Below are 23678 nucleotides of genomic sequence, written 5' to 3' on the forward strand. Positions count from 1 at the left end.
GCTATTTATATCTCCCTATCCAGTCTTCTATAGGTGTCAGGGTGGGGTGCCTATTCCCCTGCATGCTTTGAAACCTATAGCACCTGGGACGCACACTTGGGATCCGGTTCCTCTGCCCCTCACATACACATGAGGAATCCTAGGTGCTCAACACGTCATACTGTCTCTTTCATCTCATGTGTAAACTATGGACAAATACATGACTAAACGTGTTTAGTTGCTTTTCCCAGAATGCTTTGCGCCACGATATGCAAATAACGGGGACTATGATTGGCTCCCTGACATTACCCACACTGCGACTGATGCTACCCATTTCACTACCCAACAAAGACCCATAATATGCGTGTGTCTGTCTGTCTGTCTGTCAAAGTATGTGTGTGTGTGTCTGTGTGTGTCTGTGTCTGTCTGTCTGTGTGTGAAAGTGTGTGTGTGTCTGTCATGTAACTTGCACATCTGTGAGGGCACCACTAATGCAGAAAGAGATGTACACATATTGTTTATTTTCCATATATATGTATGTATGTATGTATGCATGTCCAATTGCTTTGACAATACAAATGAATTGAATTGAGAGGGAGAGAGAGAGAGTAAGAGAGAGAGAGAGAGAGACAGACAGACAGACAGAGAGACACACACACACACACACACACACACAGAGAGCCAGCCAGCCAGCTCAGCGATGACATGACGAGCCTCTCTCAGCTTACTGCTATGACATCACAGAGCACGTAAATTTCGTTTAACAAATCGTTAAACAAAAAAGGTTATAAACACATTGACTACAATACCGGTTAGTAAGACGAAGGTGAGTCTCTCGTTAGTATTATTAGTCAGACATTAAATAACTACGCAGGTTAGTATTTATGTCAGGTAACTTCTCGTTATATATATATCAGTCTCATTTACGTTTAGGTGCCGAGAAAGATCCTATTTGTTACCACAATTTCCCTTAACTGATTATTATTCAATGATTAAGGATAGGCAGGGCCACCAATAATCTAATGTCTATTAACTTGTGTCAATTTCAGACTAAACAGTTAAACAGGAATGAGAAGATATTTCTCGGCGTTGACAGATTTTATTTCTAAAATTATCAACAAAACAGTTTAATGCAACTCACATTTATATTTAAGAAAACTAAATGATATTACACATTCTAGAGTTATGAATCACAGATTAACATTTCTAATTGATTTCTCAAATGTCATGAATCACAAACTCCAAACTGTTAAACTTATGTGAACTTCGTCGCAGAGAGGCCTCTCTGGCTTCGGGCTCAGATAACAGCACACGGCACGAGGTCCGTGTGGTTTGGAACAAAGGCAGTCCGGTTCGGCTTTGTCCAAGAACTTCCACTCAGTCGATGCACCTGGAAGTTGGGGTTTCGCGAATGTAGAGTCTTTTCCAAACAGATTTTCCATTGGTTTGAAGGCTCCAAGGTTGTGCACAAAATCTTCTTTGTAAGCATGGTTCCACCGTAGTTACTTGAAGACGAAGTCTTTGAGGAAAGCAGGGCCCTGTTTGTTCCAAGGGTCAAGTTTTTTAAGACTCAAATAGCTATTTAAGTGACTGACACTTTCGTATTCAGTCGACTTAGTCAATTGTCCAGCTGTAAAACTCCACTGATCAGGTGGGTCTGTGAAGTTATTTATTTAATAAAGTCCTTTAAAATAATTCTTCGCTCAATCTCCTTCTCCCAGTTTAACTCTTCTGTTGCCGGCAAAGACTTGGTTGGTTTCTGATTCCGGCTCTGGCAACAGAGCTACAGGTTGAGCTGTGGCAGCGAGTTTCTGGTTCAGGTGAGAGAGAGAGAGAGAGAAAGACTGTCCGCTGTTCCTTATAGTCTGTCAGATCAGTAGGTGATTGGTCCCTGAGTTCTTGAGATTGGATTTCGGTTTCAGCCCCCAGTGTCCTATTGGAGGGAGGCTTTATTTATGACTGATGTCAATCCATGCCATCTTTTGGAAATGCCGGTTGGCCTGGGTTCGTAGCTCTATGTCGGGATTTCGGCTCTCATCCACTTCAAAGAGTTTTTATCACCTACAGGCCCCTTTCTCCAGACATCTCATAGCAGAATTCCAAACTATTTGGCCTCTTCTCGGTGCCATCCTCCCCAAAACTGTCACTTTGATGCAAACCAGTTCCAAGCTGATGAGCTAAGGAAATCTGATAACTTTGGGGGGGGAGAGGTCTTCTTTAGATCAGTGCTTCAGCTCAGAGCCCAAATGCTCTTATCCAAATACACCCAACATAACGCTACATATGTATGTATGTATGTATATATGTGTAGAAGGAAAATTAGAAATTATTTTCTTACACCTGTTTTTCTCTCTTGTATACTTAAGAAAGATACGGTCAAGCTAGAAGGTCAGCCCAGAAGATAGTTTGATTTCTGTTTGTTATTTACGATGAGAACCTTGGAGACATTGTCAAACGGTATGACCTACGTGCCTGTTCCTTAAAACCATGTGTTGACCTATGAACTCTGTTCTATAATGATATATGTTCTGCTTAGTTAGCCTTTAAGATAACATTGTAATGACTTTCTAGCATGTATGGATGTATGTATGTATGTATATATATATATATATATATATATATATATATATATGTATGTATGTATGTCCAATTGCTTTGACAATACAAATGAATTGAATTGAGAGGAAGAGAGAGAGAGAGAGAGAGAGACAGACAGACAGACAGACAGACAGACAGCTCAGCGATGACATCACGAGCCTCTCTCAGCTGACTGCTATGACATCACAGAGCACGTACATTCCGTTGCTTGTCGTCTGTCAACCACTCAGTCACTGCTAGCCAGACTGTCCCTAAGACAAAGTGTACAATACTTCAATTATATCTCCTCCAGACAGATAAAGAGTATTAAGAGTTACGATGAAGTTACCCAGGAGACGTAAAAAGCTTGCATCACCTGGTATTTCCTGGAGGTCACCCATCCAAGTACTAACCAGGCCCTGGCCCGTTTAGTTTCCAAGGTCTGACGAGATCGGGCACGTTCAGGACGGTGTGGCCGCAAGCCGAGATGCCTGGCTGCATGATGTCTCTTAAAGGCTGGCGGGTATTGACGGAATTTCCAGCAAAAAATAAAAAATAAAAAAATAAAAAAATGGAGGGAAAAATAACAGTGCAGGAAAGGGTGTTGAAAGTAGCCGGGAACGTGTACAATTCTTCAATTATATCTCCTCCAGACAGAAAGAGAGTATTAAGAGCTACGATGAAGTTACCCAGGAGACGTAAAAAGCTTGCAGCACCTGGTATTTCTAGGAGATCTCCCATCCAAGTACTGACCAGGCCATGCCCCGTTTAGCTTCCGAGATCTGACGAGACGGGGTGCGTCCAGGACGGTGTAGCCGCAAGCCGAGAGGCCTGGCTGCATGATGTCTCTTAAAGGCTGACGGGTGTTGACGGAACTTCCAGCAAATAAAAAAAGAAAAATGGAGGGAAAAATATCAGTTCAGCAAAGGGTGTTGAAAGTAGCCGGGTACGTGTACATTTCTTCAATTATATCTCCTCCAGACAGAAAGAGAGTATTAAGAGCTACGATGAAGTTACCCAGGAGACGTAAAAAGCTTGCAGTACCTAGTTTTTCCAGGAGGTCACCAATCCAAATACTGACCAGGTCCTGCCACGTTTTGCTTCCTAGATCTGACAAGATCGGGCGCGTTCAGGACGGTGTGGCCGCAAGCCAAAAAGCCTGGCTGCATGATGTCTCTTAAAGGCTGGCGGGTATTGACGGAACTTCCAGCAAAAAAAAGAAAAATGGAGGGAAAAATACCAGTGCAGCAATGGGTGTTGAAAGTAGCCGGGTACGTGTAAAATAATTCAATTATATCTCCTCCAGACAGAAAGAGAGTATTAAGAGCTACGATAAACTTACCCAGCAGACGTAAAAAGCTTGCAGCACCTGGTTTTTCCAGGAGGTCTCCCATCCAAGTACTGACCAGGCCCTGCCCCACTCAGTTTCCGAGATCTTACGAGAGCGGACGCGTTCAGGACGGTGTGGCCGCAAGCCGAGCTGCCTGGCTGCATGATGTCTCTTAAAGGCTGGCGGGTATTGACGGATCTGCCAGCAATAAAAAAAAATAGAAATGAAGGGAGAAATACCAGTGCAGCAAAGGGTGTTGAAAGTAGCCGGGTACGTGTACAATACTTGAATTATATCTCCTCCAGACAGAAAGAGAGTATTAAGAGCTACGATGAAGTTACCCAGGAGACGTAAAAGCTTGCAGCACCAGGTATTTCCAGGAGGTCACCCATCCAAGTACTGACCAGGCCTTGCCCCTTTTACCTTCCGAGATCTGACGATATCGGGCGCGTTCAGGACGGTGTGGCCGAAAGCCAAGAGGCCCGGCTGCATGATGTCTCTTTAGGCTGGTGGGTATTGACGGAACTTCCAGCAAAAAAAAAAAAAAAGAAAAACGGAGGGAAAAATATCAGTGCAGCAAAGGATGTTGAAAGTAGCCAGGTACGTGTACAATACTTCAATTATATCTCCTCCAGACAGAAAGAGAGTATTAAGAGCTACGATAAAGTTACCCAGGAGACGTAAAAAGCTTGCAGAACCAGGTATTTCCAGGAGGTCCCACATTCAAGTAATGACCAGGCCCTGCCCCGTTTAGCTTCCGAGATCTGACGAGATGGGGCGCGTTCAGGACGGTGTGGTTGCAAGCCAAGAGGCCTGGCTGTATGATGTCTCTTAAAGGCTGGAGGGTATTGATGGAACTTCCAGCAAAAAAAAAAAAAAAAGAAAAACGGAGGGAAAAATATCAGTGCAGCAAAGGGTGTTGAAAGTAGCCGGGTACGTGTACAATTCTTCAATTATATCTCCTCCAGACTGAAAGAGAGTATTAAGAGCTACGATGAAGTTACACAGGATACGTAAAAAGCTTGCATCACCTGGTATTTCCAGGAGGTCACCCATCCAAGTACTAACCAGGCCCTGGCCCGTTTAGTTTCCAAGGTCTGACGAGATCGGGCGCGTTCAGGACGGTGTGGCCGCAAGCCAAGAGGCCTGGCTGCATGATGTCTCTAAATGGCTGGAGGGTATTGACAGAACTTCCAGCAAAAAAAAATGAAAAAAGAAAAATGGAGGGAAAAATATCAGTGCAGCAAAGGGTGTTAAAAGTAGCCGGGTACGTGTACAATACTTCAATTATATCTCCTCCAGACAGAAAGAGAGTATTAAGAGCTACAATGAAGTTACTCAGGAGACTAAAAAGCTTGCAGCACCAGGTATTTCCAGGAGGTCTCCCATCCAAGTATTGACCAGGCCCTGCCCCGTTCAGCTTCCGAGATCTGACAAGATCGGGCACGTTCAGGTCAGTGTGGCCGCAAGCCTAGAGAGCAGGCTGCATGATGTCTCTTAAAGGCTGGAGGGTATTGACGGAACTTCCGGCAAAAAAAAATAGAAAAAAGAAAAATGGAGGGAAAAATATCAGTGCAGCAAAGGGTGTTGAAAGTAGCCGGGTACGTGTACAATACTTCAATTATATCTCCTCCAGACAGAAAGAGAGTATTAAGAGCTACGATAAAGTTACCCAGGAGACGTAAAAAGCTTGCAGAACCAGGTATTTCCAGGAGGTCCCACATTCAAGTAATGACCAGGCCCTGCCCCGTTCAGCTTACGCGATCTGACGAGATCGAGCGCGTTCAGGACGGTGTGGACACAAGCCGAGAGGCCTGGCTGCATGATGTCTCTTAATGGTTGGCGGGTATTGACGGAACTTCCAGCAAAAAAAAAAAAAAAAGAAAAACGGAGGGAAAAATATCAGTGCAGCAAAGGATGTTGAAAGTAGCCAGGTACGTGTACAATACTTCAATTATATCTCCTCCAGACAGAAAGAGAGTATTAAGAGCTACGATAAAGTTACCCAGGAGACGTAAAAAGCTTGCAGAACCAGGTATTTCCAGGAGGTCCCACATTCAAGTAATGACCAGGCCCTGCCCCGTTTAGCTTCCGAGATCTGACGAGATGGGGCGCGTTCAGGACGGTGTGGTTGCAAGCCAAGAGGCCTGGCTGCATGATGTCTCTAAATGGCTGGAGGGTATTGACAGAACTTCCAGCAAAAAAAAATGAAAAAAGAAAAATGGAGGGAAAAATATCAGTGCAGCAAAGGGTGTTAAAAGTAGCCGGGTACGTGTACAATACTTCAATTATATCTCCTCCAGACAGAAAGAGAGTATAAAGAGCTACGATGAAGTTACCCAGGAGACGTAAAAGCTTGCAGCACCAGGTTTTTCTAGGAGGTCTCACATTCAAGTACTGACCAGGTCCTGCCCCGTTTAGCTTCCGAGATCTGATGAGTTCGGGCGCGTTCAGGACAATGTGTCCGCATGCCAAGAGGCCTGGCTGCATGATGTCTCTTAAAGGCTGGAGGGTATTGACGGAACTTCCAGCAAAATAAAAAAGAAAAAAGAAAAATGGAGGGAAAAATACCACTGCAGCAAAGGGTATTGAAAGTAGTCGGGTACGTGTACAATACTTCAATTATATCTCCTCCAGACAGAAAGAGAGTATAAAGAGCTACGATGAAGTTCCCCAGGTGACGAAAAAAGCTTGCAGCGCCTGGAATTTCCAGAAGGTCTCACATTCAAGTAATGACCAGGCCCTGCCCAGTTTAGCTTCCGAGAGCTGACGAGATGGGGCGCGTTCAGGACGGTGTGGCCGCAAGCCAAGACTCCTGGCTGCATGATGTCTCTTAAAGGTTGGCGGGTATTGACGGAACTTCCAGCAGAAAAAATAAATAATAATAAAAATAAAAAAATTGATGGAAAAATATCAGTGCTGCAAAGGGTGTTGACAGTAGCTGGGTACGTGTACAATACTTCAATTATATCTCCTCCAGACAGAAAGAGAGTATTAAGAGCTACGATAAAGTTACCCAGGAGACGTAAAAGCTTGCAGCACCAGGTATTTCCAGGAGGTCTCACATTCAAGTACTGACCAGGTCTTGCCCCGTTTAGCTTCCGAGATCTGATGAGATCGGGCGCGTTCAGGACGGTGTGGCCGCAAACCTAGAGGCCTGGCTGCATGATGTCTCTAAAAGGCTGGCGGGTATTGACGGAACATCCAAGAAAAAAAAATAAAAAAAAAATAGAAAAATGGAGGGAAAAATATCAGTGCAGCAATGGGTGTTGAAAGTAGCCGGGTACGTGTAAAATACTTCAATTATATCTCCTCCAGACAGAAAGAGAGTATTAAGAGCTACGATAAACTTACCCAGCAGACGTAAAAAGCTTGCAGCACCTGGTATTTCCAGGAGGTCTCCCATCCAAGTACTGACCAGGCCCTGCCCCACTCAGTTTCCGAGATCTTACGAGAGCGGACGCGTTCAGGACGGTGTGGCCGCAAGCCGAGATGCCTGGCTGTATGATGTCTCTTAAAGGCTGGCGGGTATTGACGGATCTGCCAGCAATAAAAAAAAATAGAAATGAAGGGAGAAATACCAGTGCAGCAAAGGGTGTTGAAAGTAGCCGGGTACGTGTACAATACTTGAATTATATCTCCTCCAGACAGAAAGAGAGTATTAAGAGCTACGATGAAGTTACCCAGGAGACGTAAAAGCTTGCAGCACCAGGTATTTCCAGGAGGTCACCCATCCAAGTACTGACCAGGCCTTGCCCCTTTTACCTTCCGAGATCTGACGATATCGGGCGCGTTCAGGACGGTGTGGCCGAAAGCCAAGAGGCCCGGCTGCATGATGTCTCTTTAGGCTGGTGGGTATTGACGGAACTTCCAGCAAAAAAAAAAAAAAAGAAAAACGGAGGGAAAAATATCAGTGCAGCAAAGGATGTTGAAAGTAGCCAGGTACGTGTACAATACTTCAATTATATCTCCTCCAGACAGAAAGAGAGTATTAAGAGCTACGATAAAGTTACCCAGGAGACGTAAAAAGCTTGCAGAACCAGGTATTTCCAGGAGGTCCCACATTCAAGTAATGACCAGGCCCTGCCCCGTTTAGCTTCCGAGATCTGACGAGATGGGGCGCGTTCAGGACGGTGTGGTTGCAAGCCAAGAGGCCTGGCTGTATGATGTCTCTTAAAGGCTGGAGGGTATTGATGGAACTTCCAGCAAAAAAAAAAAAAAAAGAAAAACGGAGGGAAAAATATCAGTGCAGCAAAGGGTGTTGAAAGTAGCCGGGTACGTGTACAATTCTTCAATTATATCTCCTCCAGACTGAAAGAGAGTATTAAGAGCTACGATGAAGTTACACAGGATACGTAAAAAGCTTGCATCACCTGGTATTTCCAGGAGGTCACCCATCCAAGTACTAACCAGGCCCTGGCCCGTTTAGTTTCCAAGGTCTGACGAGATCGGGCGCGTTCAGGACGGTGTGGCCGCAAGCCAAGAGGCCTGGCTGCATGATGTCTCTAAATGGCTGGAGGGTATTGACAGAACTTCCAGCAAAAAAAAATGAAAAAAGAAAAATGGAGGGAAAAATATCAGTGCAGCAAAGGGTGTTAAAAGTAGCCGGGTACGTGTACAATACTTCAATTATATCTCCTCCAGACAGAAAGAGAGTATTAAGAGCTACAATGAAGTTACTCAGGAGACTAAAAAGCTTGCAGCACCAGGTATTTCCAGGAGGTCTCCCATCCAAGTATTGACCAGGCCCTGCCCCGTTCAGCTTCCGAGATCTGACAAGATCGGGCACGTTCAGGTCAGTGTGGCCGCAAGCCTAGAGAGCAGGCTGCATGATGTCTCTTAAAGGCTGGAGGGTATTGACGGAACTTCCGGCAAAAAAAAATAGAAAAAAGAAAAATGGAGGGAAAAATATCAGTGCAGCAAAGGGTGTTGAAAGTAGCCGGGTACGTGTACAATACTTCAATTATATCTCCTCCAGACAGAAAGAGAGTATTAAGAGCTACGATAAAGTTACCCAGGAGACGTAAAAAGCTTGCAGAACCAGGTATTTCCAGGAGGTCCCACATTCAAGTAATGACCAGGCCCTGCCCCGTTCAGCTTACGCGATCTGACGAGATCGAGCGCGTTCAGGACGGTGTGGACACAAGCCGAGAGGCCTGGCTGCATGATGTCTCTTAATGGTTGGCGGGTATTGACGGAACTTCCAGCAAAAAAAAAAAAAAAAGAAAAACGGAGGGAAAAATATCAGTGCAGCAAAGGATGTTGAAAGTAGCCAGGTACGTGTACAATACTTCAATTATATCTCCTCCAGACAGAAAGAGAGTATTAAGAGCTACGATAAAGTTACCCAGGAGACGTAAAAAGCTTGCAGAACCAGGTATTTCCAGGAGGTCCCACATTCAAGTAATGACCAGGCCCTGCCCCGTTTAGCTTCCGAGATCTGACGAGATGGGGCGCGTTCAGGACGGTGTGGTTGCAAGCCAAGAGGCCTGGCTGCATGATGTCTCTAAATGGCTGGAGGGTATTGACAGAACTTCCAGCAAAAAAAAATGAAAAAAGAAAAATGGAGGGAAAAATATCAGTGCAGCAAAGGGTGTTAAAAGTAGCCGGGTACGTGTACAATACTTCAATTATATCTCCTCCAGACAGAAAGAGAGTATAAAGAGCTACGATGAAGTTACCCAGGAGACGTAAAAGCTTGCAGCACCAGGTTTGTCTAGGAGGTCTCACATTCAAGTACTGACCAGGTCCTGCCCCGTTTAGCTTCCGAGATCTGATGAGTTCGGGCGCGTTCAGGACAATGTGTCCGCATGCCAAGAGGCCTGGCTGCATGATGTCTCTTAAAGGCTGGAGGGTATTGACGGAACTTCCAGCAAAATAAAAAAGAAAAAAGAAAAATGGAGGGAAAAATACCACTGCAGCAAAGGGTATTGAAAGTAGTCGGGTACGTGTACAATACTTCAATTATATCTCCTCCAGACAGAAAGAGAGTATAAAGAGCTACGATGAAGTTCCCCAGGTGACGAAAAAAGCTTGCAGCGCCTGGAATTTCCAGAAGGTCTCACATTCAAGTAATGACCAGGCCCTGCCCAGTTTAGCTTCCGAGAGCTGACGAGATGGGGCGCGTTCAGGACGGTGTGGCCGCAAGCCAAGACTCCTGGCTGCATGATGTCTCTTAAAGGTTGGCGGGTATTGACGGAACTTCCAGCAGAAAAAATAAATAATAATAAAAATAAAAAAATTGATGGAAAAATATCAGTGCTGCAAAGGGTGTTGACAGTAGCTGGGTACGTGTACAATACTTCAATTATATCTCCTCCAGACAGAAAGAGAGTATTAAGAGCTACGATAAAGTTACCCAGGAGACGTAAAAGCTTGCAGCACCAGGTATTTCCAGGAGGTCTCACATTCAAGTACTGACCAGGTCTTGCCCCGTTTAGCTTCCGAGATCTGATGAGATCGGGCGCGTTCAGGACGGTGTGGCCGCAAACCTAGAGGCCTGGCTGCATGATGTCTCTAAAAGGCTGGCGGGTATTGACGGAACATCCAAGAAAAAAAAATAAAAAAAAAATAGAAAAATGGAGGGAAAAATATCAGTGCAGCAATGGGTGTTGAAAGTAGCCGGGTACGTGTAAAATACTTCAATTATATCTCCTCCAGACAGAAAGAGAGTATTAAGAGCTACGATAAACTTACCCAGCAGACGTAAAAAGCTTGCAGCACCTGGTATTTCCAGGAGGTCTCCCATCCAAGTACTGACCAGGCCCTGCCCCACTCAGTTTCCGAGATCTTACGAGAGCGGACGCGTTCAGGACGGTGTGGCCGCAAGCCGAGATGCCTGGCTGTATGATGTCTCTTAAAGGCTGGCGGGTATTGACGGATCTGCCAGCAATAAAAAAAAATAGAAATGAAGGGAGAAATACCAGTGCAGCAAAGGGTGTTGAAAGTAGCCGGGTACGTGTACAATACTTGAATTATATCTCCTCCAGACAGAAAGAGAGTATTAAGAGCTACGATGAAGTTACCCAGGAGACGTAAAAGCTTGCAGCACCAGGTATTTCCAGGAGGTCACCCATCCAAGTACTGACCAGGCCTTGCCCCTTTTACCTTCCGAGATCTGACGATATCGGGCGCGTTCAGGACGGTGTGGCCGAAAGCCAAGAGGCCCGGCTGCATGATGTCTCTTTAGGCTGGTGGGTATTGACGGAACTTCCAGCAAAAAAAAAAAAAAAAAAAAAAAAATGGAGGGAGAAATATCAGTGCAGCAAAGGCTGTTGAAAGTAGCCGGGTACGTGTACAATTCTTCAATAATATCTCCTCCAGACTGAAAGAGAGTATTAAGAGCTACGATGAAGTTACCCAGGAGACGTAAAAGCTTGCAGCACCAGGTATTTCCAGGAGGTCACCCATCCAAGTACTGACCAGGCCTTGCCCCTTTTACCTTCCGAGATCTGACGATATCGGGCGCGTTCAGGACGGTGTGGCCGAAAGCCAAGAGGCCCGGCTGCATGATGTCTCTTTAGGCTGGTGGGTATTGACGGAACTTCCAGCAAAAAAAAAAAAAAAAAAAAAAAAATGGAGGGAGAAATATCAGTGCAGCAAAGGCTGTTGAAAGTAGCCGGGTACGTGTACAATTCTTCAATAATATCTCCTCCAGACTGAAAGAGAGTATTAAGAGCTACGATGAAGTTACCCAGGAGACGTATAAAGCTTGCAGCACCAGGTATTTCCAGGAGGTCACCCAACCAAGTACTGGCCAGACCCTGCCCCGTTTAGCTTCCGAGATATGATGAGATCAGGCGCGTTCAGGACGGTGTGGCCGCAAGCCAAGAGACCTGGCTGCATGATGTCTCTTAAAGGCTGGCAAGTATTGACGGAACTTCCAGCAAAAAAAAAAAAAAAAAAAAATAGAAAAAGGGAGGGAAAAATATCAGTGCAGCAAAGGGTGTTGAAAGTAGCCGGGTACATGTACAATTCTTCAATTATATCTCCTGGAGACAGAAAGAGAGTATTAAGAGCTACGATGAAGTTACCCAGGAGACGTAAAAAGCTTGCAGCACCTGGCATTTCCAGGAGGTCACCCATCCAAGTACTGACCAGGCCCTGCCCCGTTTAAATTCCAAGATCTGATGAGATCGGGGGCGTTCAGGACGGTGTGGCTGCAAGCCAAGAGGCCGGGCTGCATGATGTCTCTTAATGGTTGGCGGGTTTTGACGGAACATCCAGCAAAAAAAAAAAAGAGAAATGGAGGGAGAAATACCAGTGCAGCAAAGGGTGTTGAAAGTAGCCGGGTACGTGTACAATTCTTCAATTATATCTCCTGCAGACAGAAAGAGAGTATTAAGAGCTACGATGAAGTTACCCAGGAGACGTAAAAAGCTTGCAGCACCTGGTATTTCTAGGAGGTCAGCCATCCAAGTACTGACCAGGCCCTGCCCCGTTTAGCTTCCGAGATCTTACGAGATCGGGCGCATTCAGGACGGTGTGGCCACAAGCCGAGAGGCCTGGCTGCATGATGTCTCTTAAAGGTTGGCGGGTATTGACGGAACTTCCAGCAAAAAAAAAAAAAAAGAAAAATGGATGGAAAAATATCAGTGCAGCAAAGGGTGTTGACAGTAGCTGGGTACGTGTACAATACTTCAATTATGTCTCCTCCAGACAGAAAGAGAGTATTAAGAGCTACGATGAAGTTACCCAGGAGACAAAAAAGCTTGCAGCACCAGGTATTTCCAGGAGGTCACCCATCCAAGTACTGACCAGGCCCTGCCCCTTTTACCTTCCGAGATCTGACGATATCAGGCGCGTTCAGGACGGTGTGGCCGAAAGCCAAGAGGCCCGGCTGCATGATGTCTCTTTAGGCTGGTGGGTATTGACGGAACTTCCAGCAAAAAAAAAAAAAAAAAAAGAAAAATGGAGGGAGAAATATCAGTGCAGCAAAGGCTGTTGAAAGTAGCCGGGTACATGTACAATTCTTCAATTATATCTCCTCCAGACAGATAGAGAGTATTAAGAGCTACGATAAAGTTACCCAGGAGACGTAAAAGCTTGCAGCACCAGGTATTTCCAGGAGGTCACCCATCCAAGTACTGACCAGGCCCTGCCCCTTTTACCTTCCGAGATCTGACGAGATCGGGCGCATTCAGGACGGTGTGGCCACAAGACGGTTTGGCCACAAGCCGAAAGGCCTGGCTGCATGATGTCTCTTAAAGGTTGGCGGGTATTGACGGAACTTCCAGCAAAAAAATAAAATAAAAAAAGAAAAAAGAAAAATGGATGGAAAAATATCAGTGCAGCAAAGGGTGTTGACAGTAGCTGGGTACGTGTACAATACTTCAATTATATCTCCTCCAGACAGATAGAGAGTATTAAGAGCTACGATAAAGTTACCCAGGAGACATAAAAGCTTGCAGCACCAGGTATTTCCAGGAGGTCTCACATTCATGTACCGACCAGGTCCTGCCCCGTTTAGCTTCCAAGATCTGACGAGATCGGGCGAGTTCAGGATGGTGTGGCCGCAAGCCGAGATGCCTGGCTGCATGATGTCTCTTAAAGGCTGGCGGGTATTGATGGAATTTCCAGCAAAAAAAAAAAGAAAAATAGAGGGAAACATACCAGTGCAGCAAAGGGTGTTGAAAGTAGCCGGGTACGTGTACAATTCTTCAATTATATCTCCTGGAGACAGAAAGAGAGTATTAAGAGCTACGATGAAGTTACCCAGGAGACGTAAAAAGCTTGCAGCACCTGGTATTTCTAGGAGGTCTCCCACCCAAGTACTGACCAGGCCCTGCCCCGTTTAGCTTCCGAGATCTGACAAGATCGGGCGCATTCAGGACGGTGTGGCCACAAGCCGAAAGGCCTGGCTGCATGATGTCTCTTAAAGGTTGGCGGGTATTGACGGAACTTCCAGCAAAAAAAAAATAAAAAAAAATAAAAAAGAAAAATGGATGGAAAAATATCAGTGCAGCAAAGGGTGTTGACAGTTGCTGGATACGTGTACAATACTTCAATTATATCTCCTCCAGACAGAGAGAGAGTATTAAGAGCTACGATAAAGTTACCCAGGAGACGTAAAAGCCTGCAGCACTAGGTATTTCCAGGAGGTCTCACTTTCATGTACTGACCAGGTCCTGCACCGTTTAGCTTCCGAGATCTGACAAGATCGGGCGCGTTCAGGATGGTGTGGCCGCAAGCCGAGATGCCTGGCTGCATGATGTCTCTTAAAGGCTGGCGGGTATTGACGGAACTGCCAGCAAAAAAAAAAAGAAAAATAGAGGGAAATATACCAGTGCAGCAAAGGGTGTTGAAAGTAGCCGGGTACGTGTACAATTCTTCAATTATATCTCCTGGAGACAGAAAGAGAGTATTAAGAGCTACGATGAAGTTACCCAGGAGACGTAAAAAGCTTGCAGCACATGGTATTTCTAGGAGGTCTCCTATCCAAGTACTGACCAGGCCCTGCCCCGTTTAGCTTCCGAGATCTGACGAGATCGGGCGCATTTAGGACGGTGTGGCCACAAGCCGAAAGGCCTGGCTGCATGATGTCTCTTAAAGGTTGGCGGGTATTGACGGAACTTCCAGCAAAAAAAAAAAAGAAAAAAAGAAAAAAGAAAAATGGATGGAAAAATATCATTGCAGCAAAGGGTGTTGACAGTAGCTGGATACGTGTACAATACTTCAATTATATCTCCTCCAGACAGAGAGAGAGTATTAAGAGCTACGATAAAGTTACCCAGGAGACGTAAAAGCTTGCAGAACTAGGTATTTCCAGGAGGTCTCACTTTCATGTACTGACCAGGTCCTGCCCCGTTTAGCTTCCGAGATCTGACGAGATCGGGCGCGTTCAGGATGGTGTGGCCGTAAGCCGAGATGCCTGGCTGCATGATGTCTCTTAAAGGCTGGCGGGTATTGACGGAACTGCCAGCAAAAAAAAAAAAGAAAAATAGAGGGAAATATACCAGTGCAGCAAAGGGTGTTGAAAGTAGCCGGGTACGTGTACAATTCTTCAATTATATCTCCTGGAGACAGAAAGAGAGTATTAAGAGCTACGATGAAGTTACCCAGGAGACGTAAAAAGCTTGCAGCACCTGGTATTTCTAGGAGGTCTCCCATCCAAGTACTGACCAGGCCCTGCCCCGTTTAGCTTCCGAGATCTGACGAGATCGGGCGCGTTCAGGATGGTGTGGCCGCAAGCCAAGATGCCTGGCTGCATGATGTCTCTTAAAGGCTGGCGGGTATTGACGGAACTGCCAGGAAAAAAAAAAAGAAAAATAGAGGGAAATATACCAGTGCAGCAAAGGGTGTTGAAAGTAGCCGGGTACGTGTACAATTCTTCAATTATATCTCCTGGAGACAGAAAGAGAGTATTAAGAGCTACGACGAAGTTACCCAGGAGACGTAAAAAGCTTGCAGCACCTGGTATTTCTAGGAGGTCTCCCATCCAAGTACTGACCAGGCCCTGCCCCGTTTAGCTTCCGAGATCTGACGAGATCGGGCGCATTCAGGACGGTGTGGCCACAAGACGGTTTGGCCACAAGCCGAAAGGCCTGGCTGCATGATGTCTCTTAAAGGTTGGCGGGTATTGACGGAACTTCCAGCAAAAAAATAAAATAAAAAAAGAAAAAAGAAAAATGGATGGAAAAATATCAGTGCAGCAAAGGGTGTTGACAGTAGCTGGGTACGTGTACAATACTTCAATTATATCTCCTCCAGACAGATAGAGAGTATTAAGAGCTACGATAAAGTTACCCAGGAGACATAAAAGCTTGCAGCACCAGGTATTTCCAGGAGGTCTCACATTCATGTACCGACCAGGTCCTGCCCCGTTTAGCTTCCAAGATCTGACGAGATCGGGCGAGTTCAGGATGGTGTGGCCGCAAGCCGAGATGCCTGGCTGCATGATGTCTCTTAAAGGCTGGCGGGTATTGATGGAATTTCCAGCAAAAAAAAAAAGAAAAATAGAGGGAAACATACCAGTGCAGCAAAGGGTGTTGAAAGTAGCCGGGTACGTGTACAATTCTTCAATTATATCTCCTGGAGACAGAAAGAGAGTATTAAGAGCTACGATGAAGTTACCCAGGAGACGTAAAAAGCTTGCAGCACCTGGTATTTCTAGGAGGTCTCCCACCCAAGTACTGACCAGGCCCTGCCCCGTTTAGCTTCCGAGATCTGACAAGATCGGGCGCATTCAGGACGGTGTGGCCACAAGCCGAAAGGCCTGGCTGCATGATGTCTCTTAAAGGTTGGCGGGTATTGACGGAACTTCCAGCAAAAAAAAAATAAAAAAAAATAAAAAAGAAAAATGGATGGAAAAATATCAGTGCAGCAAAGGGTGTTGACAGTTGCTGGATACGTGTACAATACTTCAATTATATCTCCTCCAGACAGAGAGAGAGTATTAAGAGCTACGATAAAGTTACCCAGGAGACGTAAAAGCCTGCAGCACTAGGTATTTCCAGGAGGTCTCACTTTCATGTACTGACCAGGTCCTGCACCGTTTAGCTTCCGAGATCTGACAAGATCGGGCGCGTTCAGGATGGTGTGGCCGCAAGCCGAGATGCCTGGCTGCATGATGTCTCTTAAAGGCTGGCGGGTATTGACGGAACTGCCAGCAAAAAAAAAAAGAAAAATAGAGGGAAATATACCAGTGCAGCAAAGGGTGTTGAAAGTAGCCGGGTACGTGTACAATTCTTCAATTATATCTCCTGGAGACAGAAAGAGAGTATTAAGAGCTACGATGAAGTTACCCAGGAGACGTAAAAAGCTTGCAGCACATGGTATTTCTAGGAGGTCTCCTATCCAAGTACTGACCAGGCCCTGCCCCGTTTAGCTTCCGAGATCTGACGAGATCGGGCGCATTTAGGACGGTGTGGCCACAAGCCGAAAGGCCTGGCTGCATGATGTCTCTTAAAGGTTGGCGGGTATTGACGGAACTTCCAGCAAAAAAAAAAAAGAAAAAAAGAAAAAAGAAAAATGGATGGAAAAATATCATTGCAGCAAAGGGTGTTGACAGTAGCTGGATACGTGTACAATACTTCAATTATATCTCCTCCAGACAGAGAGAGAGTATTAAGAGCTACGATAAAGTTACCCAGGAGACGTAAAAGCTTGCAGAACTAGGTATTTCCAGGAGGTCTCACTTTCATGTACTGACCAGGTCCTGCCCCGTTTAGCTTCCGAGATCTGACGAGATCGGGCGCGTTCAGGATGGTGTGGCCGTAAGCCGAGATGCCTGGCTGCATGATGTCTCTTAAAGGCTGGCGGGTATTGACGGAACTGCCAGCAAAAAAAAAAAAGAAAAATAGAGGGAAATATACCAGTGCAGCAAAGGGTGTTGAAAGTAGCCGGGTACGTGTACAATTCTTCAATTATATCTCCTGGAGACAGAAAGAGAGTATTAAGAGCTACGATGAAGTTACCCAGGAGACGTAAAAAGCTTGCAGCACCTGGTATTTCTAGGAGGTCTCCCATCCAAGTACTGACCAGGCCCTGCCCCGTTTAGCTTCCGAGATCTGACGAGATCGGGCGCGTTCAGGATGGTGTGGCCGCAAGCCAAGATGCCTGGCTGCATGATGTCTCTTAAAGGCTGGCGGGTATTGACGGAACTGCCAGGAAAAAAAAAAAGAAAAATAGAGGGAAATATACCAGTGCAGCAAAGGGTGTTGAAAGTAGCCGGGTACGTGTACAATTCTTCAATTATATCTCCTGGAGACAGAAAGAGAGTATTAAGAGCTACGACGAAGTTACCCAGGAGACGTAAAAAGCTTGCAGCACCTGGTATTTCTAGGAGGTCTCCCATCCAAGTAATGACCAGGCGCTGCCCCGTTTAGCTTCCGAGATCTGACGAGATCGGGCGCATTCAGGACGGTGTGGCCACAAGCCGAAAGGCCTGGCTGCATGATGTCTCTTAAAGGCCGGCGGGTATTGACGGAATTTCCAGCAAAAAAAAAAAAAAAAAAAATAGAACAATGTAGGGAAAAATATCAGTGCAGGAAAGGGTGTTGAAAGTAGCCGGGTACGTGTACAATTCTTCAATTATATCTCCTGGAGACAGAAAGAGAGTATTAAGAGCTACGATGAAGTTACCCAGGAGACGTAAAAAGCTTGCAGCACCTGGTATTTCTAGGAAGTCTCCCATCCAAGTACTGATTAGGCCGCGCCCCGTTTAGCTTCCGAGATCTGACGAGATCGGGCGCATTCAGGACGGTGTGGCCACAAGCCGAAAGGCCTGGCTGCATGATGTCTCTTAAAGGCTGGCGGGTATTGACGGAACTTCCAGCAAAAAAAAAAAAAAAAAAAAATAGAAAAATGGAGGGAAAAATATCAGTGCAGGAAAGGGTGTTGAAAGTAGCCGGGTACGTGTACAATTCTTCAATTATATCTCCTCCAGACAGATAGAGAGTATTAAGAGCTACGATAAAGTTACCCAGGAGACATAAAAGCTTGCAGCACCAGGTATTTCCAGGAGGTCTCACATTCATGTACCGACCAGGTCCTGCCCCGTTTAGCTTCCAAGATCTGACGAGATCGGGCGAGTTCAGGATGTTGTGGCCGCAAGCCGAGATGCCTGGCTGCATGATGTCTCTTAAAGGCTGGCGGGTATTGACGGAATTTCCAGCAAAAAAAAAAAAAAAAAAATCGAAAAATGGAGGGAAAAATATCAGTGCAGGAAAGGGTGTTGAAAGTAGCCGGGTACGTGTACAATTCTTCAATTATATCTCCTGGAGACAGAAAGAGAGTATTAAGAGCTACGATGAAGTTACCCAGGAGACGTAAAAAGCTTGCAGCACCTGGTATGTCTAGGAGGTCTCCCATCCAAGTACTGACCAGGCCCTGCCCCGTTTAGCTTTCGAAATCTGACGAGATCGGGCGCATTCAGGACGGTGTGGCCACAAGCCGAAAGGCCTGGCTGCATGATGTCTCCTAAAGGTTGGCGGGTATTGACGGAACTTCCAGCAAAAAAAAAAAAAAATCGATGGAAAAATATCAGTGCAGCAAAGGGTGTTGACAGTAGCTGGGTACGTGTACAATACTTCAATTATATCTCCTCCAGACAGATAGAGAGTATTAAGAGCTACGATAAAGTTACCCAGGAGACGTAAAAGCTTGCAGCACGAGGTATTTCCAGGAGGTCTCACATTCATGTACTGACCAGGTCCTGCCCCGTTTAGCTTCCGAGATCTGACAAGATCGGGCGCGTTCAGGACGGTGTGGCCGCAAGCCGAGATGTCTGGCTGCATGATGTCTCTTAAAGGCTGGCGGGTATTGACGGAATTTCCAGCAAAAAAAAAAAAAAAAAAAAAAAAGAAAAATGGAGGGAAAAATATCAGTGCAGGAAAGGGTGTTGAAAGTAGCCGGGTACGTGTACAATTCTTCAATTATATCTCCTGGAGACAGAAAGAGAGTATTAAGAGCTACGATGAAGTTACCCAGGAGACGTAAAAAGCTTGCAGCACCTGGTATTTCTAGGAGGTCTCCCATCAAAGTACTGACCAGGCCCTGCCCCGTTTAGCATCCGAGATCTGACGAGATCGGGCGCGTTCAGGATGGTGTGGCCGCAAGCCAAGATGCCTGGCTGCATGATGTCTCTTAAAGGCTGGCGGGTATTGACGGAACTGCCAGCGAAAAAAAAAAAGAAAAATAGAGGGAAAAATACCAGTGCAGCAAAGGGTGTTAAAAGTAGCCGGGTACGTGTACAATACTTCAATTATATCTCCTCCAGACAGAAAGAGAGTACTAAGAGCTACGATGAAGTTACCCAGGAGACAAAAAAGCTTGCAGCACCAGGTATTTCCAGGAGGTCACCCATCCAAGTACTGACCAGGCCCTGCTCCTTTTACCTTCCGAGATCTGACGATATCGGGCGCGTTCAGGACGGTGTGGCCGAAAGCCAAGAGGCCCGGCTGCATGATGTCTCTTTAGGCTGGTGGGTATTGACGGAACTTCCAGCAAAAAAAAAAAAAAAAAAGAAAAATGGAGGGAGAAATATCAGTGCAGCAAAGGCTGTTGAAAGTAGCCAGGTACGTGTACAATTCTTGAATTATATCTCCTCCAGACAGAAAGAGAGTACTAAGAGCTACGATAAAGTTACCCAGGAGACGTAAAAGCTTGCAGCACTAGGTATTTCCAGGCGGTCTCACATTCATGTACCGACCAGGTCCTGCCCCGTTTAGCTTCCAAGATCTGACGAGATCGGGCGAGTTCAGGATGTTGTGGCCGCAAGCCGAGATGCCTGGCTGCATGATGTCTCTTAAAGGCTGGCGGGTATTGACGGAATTTCCAGCAAAAAAAAAAAAAAAAAATCGAAAAATGGAGGGAAAAATATCAGTGCAGGAAAGGGTGTTGAAAGTAGCCGGGTACGTGTACAATTCTTCAATTATATCTCCTGGAGACAGAAAGAGAGTATTAAGAGCTACGATGAAGTTACCCAGGAGACGTAAAAAGCTTGCAGCACCTGGTATGTCTAGGAGGTCTCCCATCCAAGTACTGACCAGGCCCTGCCCCGTTTAGCTTCCGAGATATGACGAGATCGGGCGCATTCGGGACGGTGTGGCCACAAGCCGAAAGGCCTGGCTGCATGATGTCTCCTAAAGGTTGGCGGGTATTGACGGAACTTCCAGCAAAAAAAAAAAAAAATGGATGGAAAAATATCAGTGCAGCAAAGGGTGTTGACAGTAGCTGGGTACGTGTACAATACTTCAATTATATCTCCTCCAGACAGATAGAGAGTATTAAGAGCTACGATAAAGTTACCCAGGAGACGTAAAAGCTTGCAGCACGAGGTATTTCCAGGAGGTCTCACATTCATGTACTGACCAGGTCCTGCCCCGTTTAGCTTCCGAGATCTGACAAGATCGGGCGCGTTCAGGACGGTGTGGCCGCAAGCCGAGATGTCTGGCTGCATGATGTCTCTTAAAGGCTGGCGGGTATTGACGGAATTTCCAGCAAAAAAAAAAAAAAAAAAAAATAGAAAAATGGAGGGAAAAATATCAGTGCAGGAAAGGGTGTTGAAAGTAGCCGGGTACGTGTACAATTCTTCAATTATATCTCCTGGAGACAGAAAGAGAGTATTAAGAGCTACGATGAAGTTACCCAGGAGACGTAAAAAGCTTGCAGCACCTGGTATTTCTAGGAGGTCTCCCATCAAAGTACAGACCAGGCCCTGCCCCGTTTAGCTTCCGCGATCTGACGAGATCGGGCGCGTTCAGGATGGTGTGGCCGCAAGCCAAGATGCCTGGCTGCATGATGTCTCTTTAGGCTGGTGGGTATTGACGGAACTTCCAGCAAAAAAAAAAAAAAAAAAATAGAAAAAGGGAGGGAAAAATATCAGTGCAGCAAAGGGTGTTGAAAGTAGCCAGGTACGTGTACAATTCTTCAATTATATCTCCTCCAGACAGATAGAGAGTATTAAGAGCTACGATAAAGTTACCCAGGAGACGTAAAAGCTTGCAGCACTAGGTATTTCCAGGCGGTCTCACATTCATGTACTAACCAGGTCCTGCCCCGTTTAGCTTCCGAGATCTGACGAGATCGGGCGCGTTCAGTATGGTGTGGCCGCAAGCCGAGATGCCTGGCTGCATGATGTCTCTTAAAGGATGGCGGGTATTGACGGAATTTCCAGAAAAAAAAAAAAAAAAAAAATAGAAAAATGGAGGGAAAAATATCAGTGCAGCAAAGGGTGTTGAAAGTAGCCGGGTACGTGTACAATTCTTCAATTATATCTCCTCCAGACAGAAAGAGAGAATTAAGAGCTACGATAAAGTTACCCAGGAGACGTAAAACCTTGCAGCACCAGGTATTTCCAGGAGGTCTCCCATCCAAGTACTGACCAGGTCCTGCCTCGTTTAGCTTTCGAGATCTTACGAGATCGGGCGCATTCAGGACGGTGTGGCCACAAGCCGATAGGCCTGCTGCATGATGTCTCTTAAAGGTTGGCGGGTATTGACGGAACTTCCAGCAAAAAAAAAAAAAAAAAAAAAAAAAAAAAGAAAAATGGATGGAAAAATATCAGTGCAGCAAAGGATGTTGACAGTAGCTGGGTACGTGTAGAGTACTTCAATTATATCTCCTCCAGACAGATAGAGAGTATTAAGAGCTACGATAATGTTACCCAGGAGACGTAAAAAGCTTGCAGCACCTGGTATTTCCAGGAGGTCTCCCATCCAAGTACTGACCAGGCCCTGCCCCGTTTAGCTTCAGAGATCTGACGAGATCGGGCGCATTCAGGACGGTGTGGCCGCAAGCCGAGAGGCCTGGCTGCATGATGTCTCTTAAAGGTTGGCGGGTATTGACGGAACTTCCAGCAAAAAAAAAAAAGAAAAAAGAAAAATGGATGGAAAAATATCAGTGCAGCAAAGGGTGTTGACAGTAGCTGGGTACGTGTACAATACTTCAATTATATCTCCTCCAGACAGAAAGAGAGAATTAAGAGCTACGATAAAGTTACCCAGGAGACGTAAAAGCTTGCAGCACCAGGTATTTCCAGGAGGTCTCACATTCATGTACCGACCAGGTCCTGCCCCGTTTAGCTTCCAAGATCTGACGAGATCGGGCGCATTCAGGACGGTGTGGCCACAAGCCGAAAGGCCTGGCTGCATGATGTCTCTTAAAGGTTGGCGGGTATTGACGGAACTTCCAGCAAAAAAATAAAAATAAAAAAATAAAAAAGAAAAATGGATGGAAAAATATCAGTGCAGCAAAGGGTGTTGACAGTAGCTGGATACGTGTACAATACTTCAATTATATCTCCTCCAGACAGAGAGAGAGTATTAAGAGCTACGATAAAGTTACCCAGGAGACGTAAAAGCTTGCAGCACCAGGTATTTCCAGGAGGTCACCCATCCAATTACTGACCAGGCCCTGCCCAGTTTTTCTTCCGAGATCTGACGAGATCTTGCGTCTTCAGGACAGTGTGGCCGCAAGCCGAGATGCCTGGCTGCATGATGTCTCTTAAAGGTTGGCGGGTATTGACGGAACTTCCAGCAAAAAAAATAAATAAAAAAAGAAAAAAGAAAAATGGATGGAAAAATATCAGTGCAGCAAAGGGTGTTGAAAGTAGCCGGGTACGTGTACAATTCTTCAATTATATCTCCTGCAGACTGAAAGAGAGTATTAAGAGCTACGATAAAGTTACCCAGGAGACGTAAAAGCTTGCAGCACCTGGTATTTCCAGGAGGTCTCACATTCATGTACTGACCAGGTCCTGCCCCGTTTAGCTTCCGAGATCTGACGAGATCGGGCGCGTTCAGGATGGTGTGGCCGCAAGCCGAGATGCCTGGCTGGATGATGTCTCTTAAAGGCTGGCGGGTATTGACGGAACTGCCAGCAAAAAAAAAAAAGAAAAATATAGGGAAATATACCAGTGCAGCAAAGGGTGTTGAAAGTAGCCGGGTACGTGTACAATTCTTCAATTATATCTCCTGGAGACAGAAAGAGAGTATTAAGAGCTACGATGAAGTTACCCAGGAGACTTAAAAAGCTTGCAGCACCTGGTATTTCTAGGAGGTCTCCCATCCAAGTACTGACCAGGCCCTGCCCCGTTTAGCTTCCGAGATCTGACGAGATCAGGCGCGTTCAAGACGGTGTGGCCGCAAGCCAAGAGGCCTGGCTGCATGATGTCTCTTAAAGGCTGGCGGGTATTGACGGAACTTCCAGCAAAAAAAAAAAAAAAAAAAAATAGAAAAATGGAGGGAAAAATATCAGTGCAGGACAGGGTGTTGAAAGTAGCCGGGTACATGTACAATTCTTCAATTATATCTCCTCCAGACTGAATGAGAGTATTAAGAGCTACGCTGAA

General features: G+C 45.7%; 8 non-coding genes and 50 pseudogenes across 8 annotated transcripts; all 58 read right to left on the reverse strand.

The window, feature by feature from the left end:
- Positions 1–2920: 2920 nt before the first annotated feature.
- On the reverse strand, positions 2921–3039 carry LOC136729582 (uncharacterized; annotated as a pseudogene).
- Positions 3040–3260: 221 nt separating this feature from the next.
- Positions 3261–3379, reverse strand: LOC136729007 (uncharacterized; annotated as a pseudogene).
- Positions 3380–3588: 209 nt separating this feature from the next.
- Positions 3589–3707, reverse strand: LOC136729179 (uncharacterized; annotated as a pseudogene).
- Positions 3708–3913: 206 nt separating this feature from the next.
- LOC136729046 (uncharacterized) lies at positions 3914–4032 on the reverse strand (annotated as a pseudogene).
- Positions 4033–4241: 209 nt separating this feature from the next.
- LOC136729071 (uncharacterized) lies at positions 4242–4360 on the reverse strand (annotated as a pseudogene).
- A 212-nt stretch (positions 4361–4572) lies between these two features.
- LOC136729189 (uncharacterized) lies at positions 4573–4691 on the reverse strand (annotated as a pseudogene).
- Positions 4692–4905: 214 nt separating this feature from the next.
- On the reverse strand, positions 4906–5024 carry LOC136729621 (uncharacterized; annotated as a pseudogene).
- Positions 5025–5238: 214 nt separating this feature from the next.
- Positions 5239–5357, reverse strand: LOC136728969 (uncharacterized; annotated as a pseudogene).
- A 549-nt stretch (positions 5358–5906) lies between these two features.
- Positions 5907–6025, reverse strand: LOC136729190 (uncharacterized; annotated as a pseudogene).
- Positions 6026–6239: 214 nt separating this feature from the next.
- On the reverse strand, positions 6240–6358 carry LOC136729169 (uncharacterized; annotated as a pseudogene).
- A 216-nt stretch (positions 6359–6574) lies between these two features.
- On the reverse strand, positions 6575–6693 carry LOC136729197 (uncharacterized; annotated as a pseudogene).
- A 223-nt stretch (positions 6694–6916) lies between these two features.
- Positions 6917–7035, reverse strand: LOC136729705 (uncharacterized; annotated as a pseudogene).
- Positions 7036–7255: 220 nt separating this feature from the next.
- LOC136729037 (uncharacterized) lies at positions 7256–7374 on the reverse strand (annotated as a pseudogene).
- A 209-nt stretch (positions 7375–7583) lies between these two features.
- On the reverse strand, positions 7584–7702 carry LOC136729073 (uncharacterized; annotated as a pseudogene).
- Positions 7703–7914: 212 nt separating this feature from the next.
- LOC136729191 (uncharacterized) lies at positions 7915–8033 on the reverse strand (annotated as a pseudogene).
- A 214-nt stretch (positions 8034–8247) lies between these two features.
- LOC136729622 (uncharacterized) lies at positions 8248–8366 on the reverse strand (annotated as a pseudogene).
- Positions 8367–8580: 214 nt separating this feature from the next.
- Positions 8581–8699, reverse strand: LOC136728970 (uncharacterized; annotated as a pseudogene).
- A 549-nt stretch (positions 8700–9248) lies between these two features.
- Positions 9249–9367, reverse strand: LOC136729192 (uncharacterized; annotated as a pseudogene).
- A 549-nt stretch (positions 9368–9916) lies between these two features.
- On the reverse strand, positions 9917–10035 carry LOC136729198 (uncharacterized; annotated as a pseudogene).
- A 223-nt stretch (positions 10036–10258) lies between these two features.
- LOC136729706 (uncharacterized) lies at positions 10259–10377 on the reverse strand (annotated as a pseudogene).
- Positions 10378–10597: 220 nt separating this feature from the next.
- Positions 10598–10716, reverse strand: LOC136729038 (uncharacterized; annotated as a pseudogene).
- A 209-nt stretch (positions 10717–10925) lies between these two features.
- LOC136729074 (uncharacterized) lies at positions 10926–11044 on the reverse strand (annotated as a pseudogene).
- A 215-nt stretch (positions 11045–11259) lies between these two features.
- LOC136729075 (uncharacterized) lies at positions 11260–11378 on the reverse strand (annotated as a pseudogene).
- A 216-nt stretch (positions 11379–11594) lies between these two features.
- LOC136729658 (uncharacterized) lies at positions 11595–11713 on the reverse strand (annotated as a pseudogene).
- A 221-nt stretch (positions 11714–11934) lies between these two features.
- On the reverse strand, positions 11935–12053 carry LOC136729449 (uncharacterized; annotated as a pseudogene).
- Positions 12054–12263: 210 nt separating this feature from the next.
- LOC136729443 (uncharacterized) lies at positions 12264–12382 on the reverse strand (annotated as a pseudogene).
- Positions 12383–12594: 212 nt separating this feature from the next.
- Positions 12595–12713, reverse strand: LOC136729025 (uncharacterized; annotated as a pseudogene).
- Positions 12714–12928: 215 nt separating this feature from the next.
- Positions 12929–13047, reverse strand: LOC136729491 (uncharacterized; annotated as a pseudogene).
- A 240-nt stretch (positions 13048–13287) lies between these two features.
- Positions 13288–13406, reverse strand: LOC136729059 (uncharacterized; annotated as a pseudogene).
- A 209-nt stretch (positions 13407–13615) lies between these two features.
- Positions 13616–13734, reverse strand: LOC136729416 (5S ribosomal RNA). The gene has a single exon (XR_010809014.1). It is a non-coding gene; the product is annotated as a 5S ribosomal RNA (ribosomal RNA).
- A 224-nt stretch (positions 13735–13958) lies between these two features.
- LOC136729232 (uncharacterized) lies at positions 13959–14077 on the reverse strand (annotated as a pseudogene).
- A 209-nt stretch (positions 14078–14286) lies between these two features.
- Positions 14287–14405, reverse strand: LOC136728815 (uncharacterized; annotated as a pseudogene).
- A 224-nt stretch (positions 14406–14629) lies between these two features.
- Positions 14630–14748, reverse strand: LOC136729230 (uncharacterized; annotated as a pseudogene).
- Positions 14749–14958: 210 nt separating this feature from the next.
- Positions 14959–15077, reverse strand: LOC136729584 (5S ribosomal RNA). Its single transcript, XR_010809041.1, has one exon. It is a non-coding gene; the product is annotated as a 5S ribosomal RNA (ribosomal RNA).
- Positions 15078–15286: 209 nt separating this feature from the next.
- LOC136729340 (5S ribosomal RNA) lies at positions 15287–15405 on the reverse strand. Its single transcript, XR_010808946.1, has one exon. It is a non-coding gene; the product is annotated as a 5S ribosomal RNA (ribosomal RNA).
- A 240-nt stretch (positions 15406–15645) lies between these two features.
- LOC136729060 (uncharacterized) lies at positions 15646–15764 on the reverse strand (annotated as a pseudogene).
- Positions 15765–15973: 209 nt separating this feature from the next.
- On the reverse strand, positions 15974–16092 carry LOC136729417 (5S ribosomal RNA). The gene has a single exon (XR_010809015.1). It is a non-coding gene; the product is annotated as a 5S ribosomal RNA (ribosomal RNA).
- A 224-nt stretch (positions 16093–16316) lies between these two features.
- Positions 16317–16435, reverse strand: LOC136729233 (uncharacterized; annotated as a pseudogene).
- A 209-nt stretch (positions 16436–16644) lies between these two features.
- Positions 16645–16763, reverse strand: LOC136728816 (uncharacterized; annotated as a pseudogene).
- A 224-nt stretch (positions 16764–16987) lies between these two features.
- On the reverse strand, positions 16988–17106 carry LOC136729231 (uncharacterized; annotated as a pseudogene).
- A 210-nt stretch (positions 17107–17316) lies between these two features.
- LOC136729597 (5S ribosomal RNA) lies at positions 17317–17435 on the reverse strand. Its single transcript, XR_010809043.1, has one exon. It is a non-coding gene; the product is annotated as a 5S ribosomal RNA (ribosomal RNA).
- Positions 17436–17644: 209 nt separating this feature from the next.
- Positions 17645–17763, reverse strand: LOC136729700 (uncharacterized; annotated as a pseudogene).
- Positions 17764–17983: 220 nt separating this feature from the next.
- Positions 17984–18102, reverse strand: LOC136728955 (uncharacterized; annotated as a pseudogene).
- A 220-nt stretch (positions 18103–18322) lies between these two features.
- On the reverse strand, positions 18323–18441 carry LOC136729177 (uncharacterized; annotated as a pseudogene).
- Positions 18442–18660: 219 nt separating this feature from the next.
- Positions 18661–18779, reverse strand: LOC136729710 (uncharacterized; annotated as a pseudogene).
- A 206-nt stretch (positions 18780–18985) lies between these two features.
- Positions 18986–19104, reverse strand: LOC136729089 (uncharacterized; annotated as a pseudogene).
- Positions 19105–19326: 222 nt separating this feature from the next.
- LOC136729342 (5S ribosomal RNA) lies at positions 19327–19445 on the reverse strand. The gene has a single exon (XR_010808948.1). It is a non-coding gene; the product is annotated as a 5S ribosomal RNA (ribosomal RNA).
- A 209-nt stretch (positions 19446–19654) lies between these two features.
- LOC136729051 (uncharacterized) lies at positions 19655–19773 on the reverse strand (annotated as a pseudogene).
- A 551-nt stretch (positions 19774–20324) lies between these two features.
- LOC136729679 (uncharacterized) lies at positions 20325–20443 on the reverse strand (annotated as a pseudogene).
- A 206-nt stretch (positions 20444–20649) lies between these two features.
- On the reverse strand, positions 20650–20768 carry LOC136729090 (uncharacterized; annotated as a pseudogene).
- A 221-nt stretch (positions 20769–20989) lies between these two features.
- On the reverse strand, positions 20990–21108 carry LOC136729521 (uncharacterized; annotated as a pseudogene).
- Positions 21109–21325: 217 nt separating this feature from the next.
- Positions 21326–21444, reverse strand: LOC136728994 (uncharacterized; annotated as a pseudogene).
- Positions 21445–21662: 218 nt separating this feature from the next.
- On the reverse strand, positions 21663–21781 carry LOC136728820 (uncharacterized; annotated as a pseudogene).
- Positions 21782–22007: 226 nt separating this feature from the next.
- On the reverse strand, positions 22008–22126 carry LOC136729294 (5S ribosomal RNA). The gene has a single exon (XR_010808904.1). It is a non-coding gene; the product is annotated as a 5S ribosomal RNA (ribosomal RNA).
- A 216-nt stretch (positions 22127–22342) lies between these two features.
- Positions 22343–22461, reverse strand: LOC136729033 (uncharacterized; annotated as a pseudogene).
- A 225-nt stretch (positions 22462–22686) lies between these two features.
- Positions 22687–22805, reverse strand: LOC136728935 (uncharacterized; annotated as a pseudogene).
- Positions 22806–23029: 224 nt separating this feature from the next.
- Positions 23030–23148, reverse strand: LOC136729652 (uncharacterized; annotated as a pseudogene).
- A 210-nt stretch (positions 23149–23358) lies between these two features.
- Positions 23359–23477, reverse strand: LOC136729353 (5S ribosomal RNA). The gene has a single exon (XR_010808958.1). It is a non-coding gene; the product is annotated as a 5S ribosomal RNA (ribosomal RNA).
- Between the last annotated feature and the right edge of the window lie 201 nt (positions 23478–23678).

Source organism: Amia ocellicauda, unplaced genomic scaffold (genome assembly GCF_036373705.1).
Source record: "Amia ocellicauda isolate fAmiCal2 unplaced genomic scaffold, fAmiCal2.hap1 HAP1_SCAFFOLD_30, whole genome shotgun sequence".
NCBI classification, from domain to species: domain Eukaryota; kingdom Metazoa; phylum Chordata; class Actinopteri; order Amiiformes; family Amiidae; genus Amia; species Amia ocellicauda.